General features: G+C 40.1%; 1 long non-coding RNA gene across 1 annotated transcript; it reads right to left on the bottom strand.

Moving 5' to 3' along the window:
• Nucleotides 1–5,474: 5,474 nt before the first annotated feature.
• On the bottom strand, nucleotides 5,475–6,118 carry LOC129731151 (uncharacterized). Its single transcript, XR_008728975.1, has 2 exons — nucleotides 5,850–6,118; nucleotides 5,475–5,790 (listed from the first exon to the last, which is right to left on the bottom strand). It is a non-coding gene; the product is annotated as an uncharacterized LOC129731151 (long non-coding RNA).
• Nucleotides 6,119–15,670: the final 9,552 nt, after the last annotated feature.

Below are 15,670 nucleotides of genomic sequence, written 5' to 3'. Positions count from 1 at the left end.
CCACAATGTTCACAAAGTGAATCTTGCATTGTCTTCACTTGGTTTTTGGGTCCTTTTGGTCGACCTCGTTTGCGCTTAGAGGTTTCGGAACCATTGTTAGAAACGGATTTTTGCTCTACCTTTGTGGTTTTTTTCAGGTGCCCTATATCCTTCAACGCCTGCAGTGACCTCAGTTTATTCCGATAAGGACTTGCTGTTATATTGCAGGCCTTTTCCCTCTTTCTGCCACGAACGACTTTTCTGGTATTTGTTTTCGCCAAAGGCATGATATCAGAAGGAGAAACCTTGAACGAGCTCGCTAGCAACATTTTAGGGCTCGACTTGGTTCTATTTCCAACACCTCCGAATGGACTATTGCTGATCTGAGAAGGGCTTGGCTCACAATCCAGTGATTTGAATTCGCCAGACGCCTTGCTCGCTCCCTATATAGCTGTCCGTTATATCATGAATGGAGCCATTAAAAACATCCAGCGCGTTGTCTGGGTTTGGATTAGTCTCTGGGAGAACATCTGTAATATCAGCGGGGGCAAAATCATTGTCGGTGAATTCAAATCTGTTCAGTGGAACAATACCTGTTACACTGAATCCACTTTGAGCCGTTTTCGCATTGGCCGTTTGTATGTATGCCAATCCAAATAGCTCACTGATTTCGTTTAATGTTACAACTTTACCAGGATTTGCTTTCAGGTAGTCTTCGATCGCTTTAGAAAAAGCAGTTTTCAGTGGTCCCATAAAACTAACGTCAAGAGGCTGAAGCTTATGGCTGCAATGGGGAGGTAGAGTCACAACGGTCACGAAGCACTTACGAGCTTGTTCAATAAAGGCAAGGTTCTTGGTATGCGAACTGTGTCCATCAAGCAGGAGAAGAACTGGAGAATCAGCTGTTGGGCGTGTGTGGCGAAGGAAATGACCAAACCAGGCCACTCTCTCAGTTACAGAAATAAACTTCCACAGGGCAGTGTGTGTTCATCGCGGTGTGCTGTGATGCGGGAACACAATAGTAGAGGGTGATTCGACATTGCACAGTGGTCCAGGAATGCAACCTAGCGGAACAAATTTAATAACTCCGGATCGTGTTGGTTTTTTGAGATAGTGATTTCGGCAATGTTTATTAGAATAATCAAGGAATATTTTTGTATGAAAATATTTGTACTAAACGTGTAATAAATTAGTACTAAATTTTTTTTGTCTTCATTTTGAAGTAGAATACTTCTCTCAGGAAGTTCGGCTACATAGGGATTTGAAATGAAAATCTAAAACCGAAAAAAGTGAAAAATATGTCCAATTTCAAATGCTAATAAATCGGTTAGTTTTCGATGGATTTCCTTCGTTATTGCAGCAATCGATTAGAAAATCTTCTAAGATTCCTACCAAATGCAGGAAATTGCAATTTTATTATTCGTTCTATTGTACTATTGAAAATAGTCAAGCCTTGTCAAAACACAAAATTCGACCTCTGATTGGTCGTTATACGATTGCTTTCCCATTATTTGGCCTATATAAGAGGCTTCATCAGATATTAAACAAAGATTTCATCAGCTATTAAATTGAACGAATGAAATTTGAAGAACACAAATGAATATTTGAAGAGTTAATATTTTCTCGTTTTGCGCTATAATCCAAAGTTAATTATCTTAATCCACATGCATACTCTGACTACGTTTGCGTCGCTTAGTGGTTGGCTACGGTTATGCAGAACGCAAATGTCGGCGCGATGTGATTCGGCAAGACGAAATGTGTTGAAATGTATAGCTCTACTTCGTCGTAAAAAGAGCTGTACATTTCATCACGGTAAGGCGAATCGCATAGCGCCGCCATTCGCGTTCTGCATAACTGTAGCTTTTGTTCCGTTCCCGTTTAATGATGTCGTATTAAATGTGCATATTGAAATTTGGCAGCACTTCAACTTCTCATTTGCGCAAAATTTTAAAAATATTCAATAAACTTCATTCAAAATATCAAACAAAGAGAAATTACAATACTGCCAATGAACGGTCAACGTTTATTTACTAGAAAAAATGACTGACACGCAAGTAACGGGGTTATCTTTCTTGCAAAAGTATTCTACTTCAACCTTGCGGTCGTGGCTTTGCATACAACCTTCCTGTGATTTTTTTCAATTTAGAAGGATGGTTTCTTCTACAAAGTTGTACTTCTACAAAGTCTTCCAAAGTCACAACTATTCAAGAATGCTTCGTGTACGAGATATTGATTTTGAAGTAGAATACTTCTCTCAGGAAGTTCGGCTACATAGTGAAATGAAAACCTAAAACCGAAAAAAGTGAAAAATATGTCCAATTTCAAATGCTAATAAATCGGTTAGTATTCAATGGATTTCCTTCGTTCTTGCAGCAATAGATTGGAAAATTTTCTAAGATTCTTCCCAAAATAAGATAATTGTAATTTTATTATTCACACTATTGTACTATTGAAAATAGTCAAGCCTTGTCAAAACGAAAAATTCGACCTCTGATTGGTCGTTATATGCTTGCTTTCCAAGCACGGTCGACAGGATCATATACATTGCAATTGAAAACATGCTATTTGGCCTAAATAAGAGCCTGTTTCAGCCGGAGTCGCTCATAATAGTTCTAGACAGCGACAACAGCAGTCGTCCTTCCTTAGCAGCAGCACTAGCCCTGTGGTTGGTTACCACGTCTCAGGAGCAGCGCGGTATTTCTCAGCGTGTGTCGCCAGACAGCCATTATTCCCCCCGTGTTGGGGCAGCATGAAGATTGCCATCAGTAAATCCAATTTTTGAAATCAAAATGCCTTTTTCAAGGCAAATAAACAAGTCATTGAAAGTTAATAATTTTTGTAAACGCAAGCAAGCATTCAGTGTTGCATCCTAGCAATTTAAATCTGTCGCACCCGTCGAATTTACTGAATGTAAAAAAGCTTCCACAGTGTCCGTGTACCTCAAATCCCCCAATGTTAGGGCAGCTCAAAAGTTGTAATCAGTAACCGATTTTGTACCGCAAAATGCTTTTTTCAAGGCAAATAAACAAATAATTGAAGGTTAATAAATTTCTGGCATCAACACAAGCAGACATTCTGTGCGGGATGCAATCAAATTCTGTTGTAGTTGTCTAATTTTTACTTTTACTTTATTTAGTAAACCCCCCACTGTAGGGGCAGCGCAAAGGCTGCTATCAGCATAACCAACTTTGAATAACAAACTGCCCTGTTAGACCGCATTCACAAAGACAGTTAGTTCGACTATGCAGAGCTAATATGAAGTCGATTGAATCAATCAGCATAAACAGAATTTCGTCGTCTCCCAGCTGCCATGTTGCAACATGATGCAACACGCAACAGCGAGCAAACGAAATCGCTTGATGTTACAAACCGCAATAAGATACGGGTTAAAACCGTTGCGTGTGTGAGAGCACCATCGGTGTTTATTCGCTGGATACAAAAATCAAATGCGAATTGTGGAATAATTCGTCTAAAGAACATAAGGAAATGGTAAACCTGAACTGAAAGGCGTGGCCTATTACGTAGCACCCTTCGGCTATGAAAGAGTGTTTCTGGGAAAACTAGCTACATTCATTAGTCGGAAGGTGAACTGGATGGACCGTCCACAACGTTGACAGCAGTAACAGCAGATATCGGCACTCAGCAGTAACAGAGGATAGCAGCGGGTTGCGCCTGTGGCCTTCAAATCACTTGCCCTGTGGTTGATCACCACGTCTCAGTCCGGCACTTCCTCTAATGGAAAAGTTGGATCATTTTGTTCAGAAGAATATTACTGTCGGTAATAATACAGAGATGCGATTGCATTATATCCGATATGGGATTGAACAATTGTTCTTTTGAGGACAAATAAAACACTTAATTTGAAGATTTAATAGCTTTGGGTACCAGTAGCAGTATGGGGAGGGAAAACAGCCTCAGCGGTAGTTGCAGCCGGTACTTCCCTGGGGCCGATGTTATAAGGAAGTAAATGGAAGCGGCACGGCAAAACAGCTCGGGTGTGCTTAGACACGCGTCATTTTTCGTTGTTGATATTATTCCCCACATGAAACGACGCGTTTTCGTACGATAGCGGCGGTATTAGCGGTAGATGCATTTGCCAACACTTACTCCAGTAAAGCCGTGTCTAATTTTCAATGTGAAAACACCTTTTTATTGTGTTGGCCGTGCGCATTAGGCCTCTGCCAGGCTAAACGCGAAAAGTGGCGTGAACCGATTCGCCCGGCCGTTAATGGTTAATGTACAGCCATGAGTAGAGCTGAGTAAAAGTATTCTACTTCAACCTTGCGGTCGTGGCTTTGCACAACCCTCCTGTGATTATTTTGGACAAAATGGACAAAAAACTGTTATTTTCATTTTATTTTTTTTTCTAAGTGTACTAAAAAACTTTATGAGTTTCAAATCATAAATCCTTTAAACTTTGATCTTTGCCGCAGAAAAAGGATGCCTATGGCGTGTAGTTTTTAAGATATCTAAAATTTCGATGATTTTTTCAAAATGTCATATCTCCATTAGCGCACAAAAGGTCAACCTGAAACTCTCAGGGCTGAAATAATATTACACTAGGTGTCTGTAGACAAAATTTCAGCCCGGAACTCCTTGGAGCTTTTATTTTGTGAGTAATTTTGTAAAATTCTACAAAATTAGGAATAAACGTGCTATTTTGTTTCCAATATTATGCCCAATGTCTACGGAGATGTTAATGAGAATTAAATATGAACTCTTTTGGTAAAAAGTAAAAAATATTTAGTTCAATATTTACAATGAACTAATGAAGTCTTATGAAATGCTTTTTTTAAATAGGATACTTTTTAAGATGCTAATCCATAACGCATAATTGAGTTGTATTCTTTTTATCCGGTTTCACCGACAATTCACATACAATTAAAGTGAGGTACATCTATCACCAGGCATTGTATTATGCCTATTAGTATGGTGTAATGCATTGGTCTAAGGAAGAGTTAACCTTACCCAGTAGTTTATTTGGCCAAAACACCTTGCCGGAGACAACGGAGATTGCGGGTTCGAGTCCCGTCTGGACGAGGGAAAATTTTTTCTAAGTCTAGTCACACCTTCTATTTCCGTTCATCTTCGCATTCCCGCGAAACTACATACATTGCCCGCTTTACTAAACTTAAAATGTAAGTCAATATGACAAAAAAATGAAATTAGTTCGTAAAGCAAAGCAGGCGTTAAATTCGATTACTTTCATCCAGCTAGATGAGTTACAAACAAAAAACGTATCAGGAGGGGCACCTTTTTTCAAAGATTCGGACAGTCGAGCTCTGGGGAATATCATCATCGGCGGAATGAAATTTCCAGAGGCAGACATGCATATGCATGTTGTGGACAGCAGTCCTCTCTCCGCAGAGGTTACCGATCCGACTTGTCGCCTTCCCTTTCAAGCAAGTACTTTTGATTTTTTTTGTACCTGAACACAAAAAAAAACAACTAATTATTCTGGACTTCAAACTTATGGCAACGATTATAGCTAAACTTACGGTAAGGACGGATGAATCATGGATGTTGAACGTTCTGCTTGGTGTAAAGTTGCCTTCCGCTAACGTCTTAGTCAAAACATCGAAAAAATTGTTCACCGCTACCCTGTTGAAGCCTTGCAACCGAGCCGCAGAGGTTGCCTCTGGAGCACGCAGAAATAGTTCAGGATGTCGCTTACGGAAACCACACAGCCGTTTTTTGTTGAAGACGTGACGTGTGATTATTCGTTTCTCCCCGCCAGCTGGTACGCTAGGCTTCTGATTTCATCCCATATAATCCACCAATTCTAGTTCTTCAGCTGGTGTGCAAATAGTCCTGAAGGAACCAATTTGGTTTACCTCCTGCCCCGCCATTTCCGTTCGGTATTTACTCACATAACGTGCCATAACGTCTGCCGCGGGATACCGTCATGCTTTGCAGCTTGTTTCGTGGATGTTTCGTCTCGCCTTATAGTGTTCAACGCCGCCTGGAGGGCCTCTTTTGACCAATTCTGTCTCCCAGATTGTCTTATATATGTTCGCACCATAACTGTAAACAAACACTAACTATGGGAAGAAACAAACTGAAAAGCCTACTGAGATGAATTTTAGGTAGGTTTGTGTGACAACGTGTGCTTATTTCGCCCCACCTACAGGGTGACCATTTCGCCCCTAGTCAATTAGTCGAAGTTAAAATCAATTATTTATACTTATTATAGCATAAAACAAAAACTTGAATGATGGTGAAATTAGAGGTACGACCCATACATCATGTTGCAGTGTGTACAGAATTGATTAGACCATTTAAACGTCCGTAAAAGCTTAACTAGTAGTGCTCAATAATAATAACTTTTTCATCACCTGAGAACCAAATTAATCTTTTTTATATATTTTAGTATTTCTGAAGGAAAAATCACTTTTGTTCTATAAAATAGATAGTGTAGTAACTACGGGAATGTTCCACATATCATATTGTATTCGGAGAAAACAGGGGTGCCCGTTTCGCCCCGTGCGCTTATAATGCCCCCAATCCCCCTATTCCAATAACACAAGTATCGATCCAACAGTTGATGCAGTTGATCGTGGTCCATTGCCACGAGTGCATTCTTCTTCTTTCCTTCCAACTATTCGTTCGATGGGGGCTTGTATTGCCCCTGCAAAATCCTTCGGTATAACTTCCCGCGACACAAATACGGCTGGATTCTCCACTCCTTCAAAGTTGTTTCACTGGTGTCCACCCGTGGATGAGCGAAACCCGGTTTGAAAGTAGACCAGACGTATAGCAGCAGCTTCAGTCACGATAATACAATAATGCAATTCGATTTCGCCCCGCAGCGTGCCTCGGACGCGCCGAAGGATATATGGAACTCTGTCGGCATCAGATAATCGGTGAATACGAGTCGGTCCACCTTGACGTAGGTGATTGATGGGAGTTGTTAGTAGAACTCTGCCCACTGCTCCTCTAAATCCGGCTGTAACAGATCATCCCAACCCCGAGTAGCCACCGAGAATAACTGCAATCGGATTTTGGTCCAAGCGATAACGGGAGCTTTGAAACTTGCGCCTAGTCTACTGTACGTTCACAGTGAGACCCGATAAGTCGATGCTTAGCAGATCTGGTCCTGGTTGCGTTTTTACACGTTATTCGTCTGCTTCAGAGTTTGACACCCATTTGTGCAGTACGAAGTCACGTTTTGACGAAAGCTGTAGTTCTTCTTCGGATTCCGCTCCTCCTGTGTAATCGCCGACGTCGATAAGGAGTACCACCTTCGCTCGTTGAAACTGATTACCTTCGTCGTACAACAGCTGCTACAAAAATCCTATAGCGTGGAGTGAAGATGGAGCTAATATAAAAATGACCCTAGATTATCATTGAAGGAGCGATTTGCCGACAGCTAGGTAGAACCAACGAATACCTGTCGAATCTTCGATCCAAGTAATGCTTCCGAAGCTCCGGGTCTTTCCCAAATCACCGTTCAAGCTGAAGCAGTCTCTAAAATGCCATGTCCTCTAATTAGCCGATCATGTTCTTGAACCCCTTTGCTTCAGTAGACACACCACATATCGCACCGTTGAATCACAGGAGACAGTTGTCGGAAAGAGCCTCTGGCAGCTCTCCAATCGCCCAAAATCGTTCGATCTTCTCTTCCAAGGTCGCCGCGTGGCAGCAAGGAACAGTACTTCGCCAACGCGCTGGACTAGGACTACCACGTAGAAGTACTTTAAACCCAGGAGAAGATCGACAGGTGCTCGATTGTGGATACTAAGGTCCGCTAACTCCATGTCAGAGGAAAGATTCCAACTAGCGGTTGAAATTTTTATTGATGGTTTTATTCTCTGTGTGGACTCACCACTGCGACCAGAGTCATTTGATCTACTGTGATCAGGGTTGACATTTGTTGACACTCTTGAGTGAAAGTGAAAAAAAGCATCCATAAACGTTATTTTTTTACGATCCTTTCAGAGTTCTCCCTTCCCGCTTTTTGCTTGGAAGTGAACTGTCAAAACACCTCATTATATTTCATGCGATGGAAGAAAGATAACAAAATCAGTTTATCAGTCAATGAAGATTGTCATGGCATCGGTCAGTGTCAGCGAAAAAGTGTTTCGGTGAGGTTCATTTTGGTTGAGTGGACTGTTTGTTTTTCTTTTTTGCTTTGAAGTGAAGATCATTTGGTTGGATCTGTCGTCAAATTTTATTCCGTAACCGTGAACGATGCGCGCGATCTATTTCATCTGAGTATAACAGCACGTTACTAGGACGAAAATCTAGTGTATCTGAAAGAGTGCTGCGATCATTGGGAGTGAAAATTGAAAATGATTGGCTATAATTTTCGAAGAATTTTGCTGGGGAAAATGACCTTTATCGGCACTGACTGTGATATTGTCCACGCGTTTTCTGTTCTTCGCACTTCTTTTTATTGGTAGTATCACTGTTGAAGTAAATGATACGCTTTTCATTTGTATCTGGTAAAAACCTACAACCCTTCCGTTTCAAGCTTACTGCTCTACTCAGCCGAACCTCTTTCAATCTTACCGATCCAGTCTTATCGAAACCTCGTTTCCTATGACAATATCGCCAGTTACAATTCAATAAGGACTTATTTTGTCGGTACCAGAGCCGTCGACAGCAGTTTCTTCGTTTCTCCTGGAATGTTGTCCGTGTAGATTGTGGCCACGGAACTTTTAAAGAACTGCTGAGGAGTGTCCACTACAACTGCCGTGATCGTAGTGAAACCAGAACTACTTGCTTGCGATTGATAAGAGATCTGAGCACCAACTGCAGAACCATGGCCCAGGATGAAGTAAAGTACTCGTACGGCAACGAAGTTTTAGTAACGACTGTAGTGAAACTATTATTAAGAGGGTATACAGTTATATGGAAAGCAACAACTTCCAGTTACAAGATATCAATTTTGGGTCGTCAAGAATGTTGCAGATACACTAAGGTCGCTTTTTACGCGGTTTTTTACGCGGCTTTTTTTACGCGGACTCCGGAATTTACGCGGTTTTTTTACGCGGATTCCGGAATTCACGCGGTATTTTTTCTTTTGCCCGGATTTCGGTTCCCCTTCACTCGGAATGCAAAATTAACGATGGTTTTTTTTACGCGGATTCCGGAATTTACGCGATTTTTTTTACACGGATTCCGGAATTTACGCGGTTTTTTTCTCGCGGATTCTGGAATTTACGCTGTTTTTTTACGCGGCACGTATCCCCCGCGTAAAAAGCGACTTTAGTGTATATACATTTTTCTCGAAGACACTAGGTATCTATTTTATCAGACCTATGAGAGTTAGCTAATTTGCTGTTGACACCTCCTTAAAATCTATTTATTGAGTTTTTTAAGCTTGATTTGCATCCAATCTAGTTGGCATATTCACAAAGTTGTTGATATCATCAAGATATACACAATGGAGCGAATAGAAAAGCTTATTTGTCGAGTGCGTTTTTCTTGTTCTGATGAAAGATTTGAATTTTACTCTGAAGAAAAAAGAACAATTACATTATAATTGATCTGAGATACAAAAAAAGCTAAAAATTAGTAAAATAACGGAAATGTTTGGTTTGTCACTTCATGTATGTTATCTTATTTTATGGATATGTCTCAACAGAATCCTCATAAGGTACGGCAGTATTCGGAGTTGGGCCAAGCATTTCTACCGATTCAGGGTCTTCTTGTACTTCGTCTAGAAACGGCGTCCAGTAACACTTTGTGCTGGTAGAATTGGAATCACGGGCCGTTTCTTTCGGGTTGCTGATGTCTTTGTCAATTAATGTCAGACATCACTCAACCAATAAATCAAACTTTTGTGAAGTTTTTTGGCTAATAACTTGGTTGTCTGCTTGATTGGCTTCTGATGGTAGCTGAGAAAGTTGATTTCACATTTCGTGGCAGCTTGACGGAGGGACAGTTTTGTTTATATGACATTCTTGCGGCTCAGACTGAGCGAATTTGGTTTTTTGTTTCTTTTTTGTACCTTTCTGTTCGTAGGCCGTGACCAAAATGGGCAGAGAATGTACAAAATATGTTTTAGGTATTATTTTACATGGGAAATGTGATTGCATTTCTCAAATATTCTCATTTCTGTTAAAAATATTGGCTATGACGTTGTTTCTATTCGCCCCGTAAATTTGCGAACCGGCAGTTTTCTTTGAAACATAAGTAAAAGGTTGATAAATACCGTAGGGTAATCCTCAAACTCACTATGAAAACTTCCAATGCTTTACTACCGTTTCAGTACAGCACAGGAACAAGCTCAAAATTAAACAAAAAAGCTTCCATAGGCAAAGAGCCTCCATTTTGTATTTTTTTTTTCTAACAAACTGACTGTAGTACTTCTAACCCATAAATGAGTTTTGAGGGCTTGTTTACTATCAAATTATCCGAGAAATTTCTATCAAAGACTTGCAATTACATTTTTCAAGATTAGAAGTTATGTTTCTATTCGCCCTGTTGTTTCTATTCACCCCGTTTTACGGTAGTGTGAAACTCGGAAGGCCATGAAAATTATTCTCAACGCTTAATCAACGTCACCAAAGACGTAGAGTCAATGCGTTAAGGCAGCAAGCAACTGCAACTGAATTAGCTAATGCAGCAGAAATAAATGCCCAAAGTGAGGAGTGCTAGGTTGCTGCTAAACTTATTCGAGAGATACAGGTGAGAACAATTGCCAAAATGAGCGCGCAACTTTTGTTCTGAACAATTTTAACTGCTGAAAAAAAGTTGCAGAGGTTGTTTATAAGACACGGCCGCAGAGTCAACGTAGAATACGACAGCCTGTCGTATGTCAATCTATTTTTTGGAATAGGTTTGGGAATACACTCAATTGGGGTTAAATAATTAATTGGTCTCTCTGCTCCAGATGACGTTTATCTCTATAGCCGGCACCGTTAACAATGAACAAGCATTGTCGTTAACAATGAACAACAGCAGAAACTATGTGCAGCTATGCGGTTTCACTTGCTGTGTGTTGAGGCTGTCTTTTGTATCAAGTTGCACTAAGATATGAGCCGTTGCGAACCAGAGTGGTCTAAAGACCATTTTTTTCGAAAATGAGTTTTTTGCATATTCCGCATCTACACAAAAAACTGTACTTGGGAGATCAAAAATATTTCAAAAAATCAAACTTTGAAGGTGATTTATTCCATGTTGAAATTGCGTCCGAAACAGAATGGCCATTCTGTTTCGGAACAGAGTGGTCTATGTACATAAATCGGTGTAATACTATCATGTAACGTAACATGTAGCATATTACATATGATAAGTAACATGTCACTTGTTCTGTACATGTCACACGTAATATGTAACATGTTACACGTAATGTAACACGAAAAATGTAACATGTAAAATATTATGTAATATGTAACATAGCTCGGTTACTATGCTATATCAACAATAAAAGACTCGGTTAATTTTTCATGCACTATAACCTGTTGATGGATGAATGTGATGTTGTTACTGGTAACGCACATTCTGTTATATGATAGTGAACTTTTGCAGCTCTGACTGCAGCTAACCACTACCACCACCGCTGTTGCCCGCTGCTGTTCCACGCCGCTTTTGCCCACTGTCATCGCTGCGACTGTCCGCCGCTGCTGCCCGCTGCTAGTTAACTGAGCTTGCTTGAGGAGAATCAGTCTCTTATATAGCCCAACGAGTGCATTCCCGGCTAACTACGCACTCCATTCTGTCGCCCTTTTTAGGGAAAGGCAGCAAGCGACCAATTAAAAGTCGATATTTGCGTTTCGATAATGTTCAACAATTTTCAATAGTACAATAGTTCGAACAATCAGCTTACAATTATCTGCATTTTGACGCAAAAATGACAAAAATCGGTTGGAAACTGACTGAGTTTAAAACGATTGAAATTGGACAGTTTTCGCGACGCTCTCGATGTTTTCGGTTTTGAAGTTGGAGTCCTGTATTAAAGTTGAGTCCCTGTATATGTTGCCGTGAGACGTATTCTACGTCGAAATACTTTTAAAGCATTTTTCGCGTGTTCTTGAATACGCTTGTCAATAATATTCGCAAACTTGCTTAAAATTTCACAATTGAGTGGGAAATAAATGTGGCATATAATGTTTTTTTTTTTTAATCAGGTAACACCTACTCTCGCAGGAAAAATTCGGCAGGCATGGAAAACCGAAAGCATTTCACAGAAATACCGTCACTAGAAAGACTTGGATTTTTCATTGATGGTGACTCAAGTGAAATTCAACGGATATTGCTAAGATAGACAAAGATACTCCAGCTATAAAAAGATAGTAGAAGCAAGACAAAGAAGCTTACCCAATAACAGACATACATATTAGAAAAACCGAGGTTCATTTGCAGTCATCAGAGTAGGCAGTGTGACTTTGGACTCGTATCCAAGTGAGTTTTAAAACTCGCTTGCACATTTAATTTCGGTTTGGACGTAAACCCTACTAACAGTGCAGTACACTTGAGTTAGATTTGAGTTTGAATTGCATAAAAATCGAATTGCGAGAAAATTCGCGCAGCGTCCGATGCAACAGTTTGTAGCATTGTCCTTTGAAAGCATATATTAGATCTAAAATCAAAACTCAACGCGTTACATTACACTGCATGCATTGCACGCATTTAAACTCAATCGATCAGAGTGTGCGGTGCAAAAAACTCAAACTATCGAGGGGAAGCAGATTCAAGTTGAATTCAAATCTGGAGAAATGTTACTCAGTTCAACTTTGCACGAGTTCATGCCATCACTGCACACAGTTGAACGCATAATATTCTAAGTATAGAGAATATGGAAAATTTGGCTGCTGAGTATCTTCAATTAGTATCTAAATGGGGATTCGTTGGATCATCCGATCAATCGAGTTTTAAACAAAACTTTGAGGGTGATAAGAAGGATGATAGTTCGATTTTCATCACTCCAATGGTCCCTTTGCTACTCCGTCTCCGAGCTATTCCTGAAAAACTTCTGTGGATGTACTAAATGCCTTCCTCCGCTAGATTATGTCGTTCGATAAGAGTGCAGTTCAGAAAGGAAACATTATCGCTCACCGAAAAAAATATTTCGAGTCACAAGTTGACAAGCTGGTTCCAAGCATGATCTGGAATTTTAGAATTCATCACACGTTTATATGTAGCATGATTGATGGGAAAGTATGCAGTGCTTAAACCGGATAAGGTAAAACATAATGAGTACTATGGTAAATTTTGCCCTGTAGCTTAAACTGGAACAACATGAAAGATATCAGCTTTTTAATCTTTCCTATGAAGTTTGGGCAAAGATAACTTTTTCAGAGACCTTAACGAGTTTTCCCGTAAGCCCACGTAGAATCTACCGATCGGTTACCTGTCGAAGAAATCTCAAGAGTGCCGAAATAAGGCTATAAAAAAAGACTTTAAAATTATTAAATAATTTTGGGTTTGGGTACGGGAGAGTAACAAATGAATGTTTATTTAACCGGTTACTGATGACAACAGACTAGTCAGGCAGTTATTACTATCAGTATAAATTAACCATCAGAAACTGATACAGACACTGAAGAGGACGAAGAAGAAATATGAACAATAAAAACAACTAACAGAAATTATTCTACAAACATTGTACGATACAGGTTACCTAAATTACGTAACGAGTCTGATGGAAAAACTATAATGCCCGATCATACCCGGCCATGATTTTTTGCACACAATTTCTTTTCAAACTCTTTTCGCTCAAAGATGTTCTGCTCAAACTTCAATCCATCGACGGATCGAAAGGCCCTGGACCCGATCAATTGCCACCATTCGTTGTCAAAAATTGTGCAAGCGCTCTAGCCTTGCCTGTAAGTATACTCTTCAACCGTTCTTTGAGTGAAAAATGCTTTCCCACCGTTTGGAAATCCGCTTCGATCATACCGATTCATAAATCAGGTTCGCTCAACGATGTAGAAAATTATCGCGGAATTTCTATATTAAGTTGTTTGCCGAAAGTTTTCGAAAGCATGGTACACGATGTGCTCTACCAATCTGTTAAACACATTATCTCAGCTGATCAGCACGGATTTGTTCAGAGGCGATCTACTACGACAAATTTGATGAGTTATGTTTCGACCCTTGTGAATCGGATGGAAAAACGGCAGCAAATTGACGCGATTTACATTGACTTTGCCAAAGCATTCGACAAGGTGCCACATACTTTAGCTGTTGAAAAGTTTAAGCGGATAGGACTTCCAGAGTGGCTGACACAATGGATTTACTCGTACCTTACCGGACGTAATTCTTCGGTGAAGGTAGGTGAAACGTATTCTACACCTTTTGAGATTCTTTCAGGAGTACCTCAAGGCAGTATTCTGGGCCCTCTGTTGTTCATACTGTTTATAAACGATCTCTGCCTGAAGCTGAAATCCCCAAAATTATTGTACGCTGACGACCTCAAGTTTAGTGTAGTCACAACGGAGGCTGACTGTTGTGCGCTCCAAATGGATATCGACATGCTCCTGGAATGGTGTGGCTTGAACGGAATGGAAGCCAATGTGACCAAATGTTGCGTGATCTCATTCAGCCGCTTGCGTGCACCGATTGCCTTCGAGTACAAAATGGCGTCAACGAGCTTGGCCCGCACGACCACAGTGAAAGATTTAGGAGTGCTTGTCGATAGCAAATTAAGGTTTACGGAGCACATTTCTGCAGTCACGGTTTAGCCTTACTCCCTATTGGGTTTTTTGAAGCGAAATTCGAAATTCTTCGACAATATTTACACGCTGAAGATACTGTATTGCTCGTTCGTGCGCAGTGTCCTGGAATATGCGGTGCAAGTGTGGGCGCCGTATCATGCAATACACATCAACCGATTAGAACAAGTTCAGAAACACTTCCTCCGATATGCTCTTCGATCTCTAAACTGGAGGGACAGAACTAACCTACCATCGTATGAAAGCCGCTGTATGTTGATCGATTTGCCCACATTGTCAAGTAGACGAGTTTTCCTCCAACGTATGCTAATATTTGATGTGCTAACAGATCGAATAGATTGCGCGGACATTCTTGGAAAATTGCGATTCAACACACCCCTTCGATTGCTACGTCAACCTGAGTTTTTCCGCCGACCAAATCACCGCACTCTCTATGGAATGAATAACCCATTGGATGTCTGTTGTAATTATTTTAATGATGTGATAAACATGTTTGATTTTGGTGTGTCGAAATATGTGTTTAGACTAAGAATTAGAAAATAAGTTAAATTGTCTGTACGATGTTTTATGTCGAAGACGAAATATAAATATAACAATGATAATATTTTTGTCTGACACAAAGTGCCATTTATTGAATTATATTATCCTTAAAGTGTGTATAATTTTGACTTAAAATTTAATTTTGAAGTTAACTTAACAATATACGATATTGAAGTCTTCGGAAGGTTGTGTATCTTGATGATATCAACAACTTTGTAGAACACTCCAACTCGATCAGATGCGTATCAAACTCGAAAAACTCTATAAATAGATTTTAAGGAGGTGTTGGCAGAAATTTAGCTAGACCTCGTAGGTCTTATAAAATAGATACCTAATGTTTTCAGAAAAAGTTAAGCTGAAATTAAGTCTATCTTAAAACTAGCATGTATTATTCAATCAGTGTTTTGTAGTTGAATGGTCGTCTGATGATCATCGAATGAATATGCAGCATGTATGGATTTGTTCTGCTAAGCCACGATGTCATGAGCTGGGACAGGGGCTTGTAATCCTCGGGTTCTGAGGGTATT

The sequence above is a fragment of the Wyeomyia smithii genome, chromosome 3, assembly GCF_029784165.1.
Source record: "Wyeomyia smithii strain HCP4-BCI-WySm-NY-G18 chromosome 3, ASM2978416v1, whole genome shotgun sequence".
NCBI classification, from domain to species: domain Eukaryota; kingdom Metazoa; phylum Arthropoda; class Insecta; order Diptera; family Culicidae; genus Wyeomyia; species Wyeomyia smithii.
This window is presented reverse-complemented; position numbering and strand designations above follow the sequence as displayed.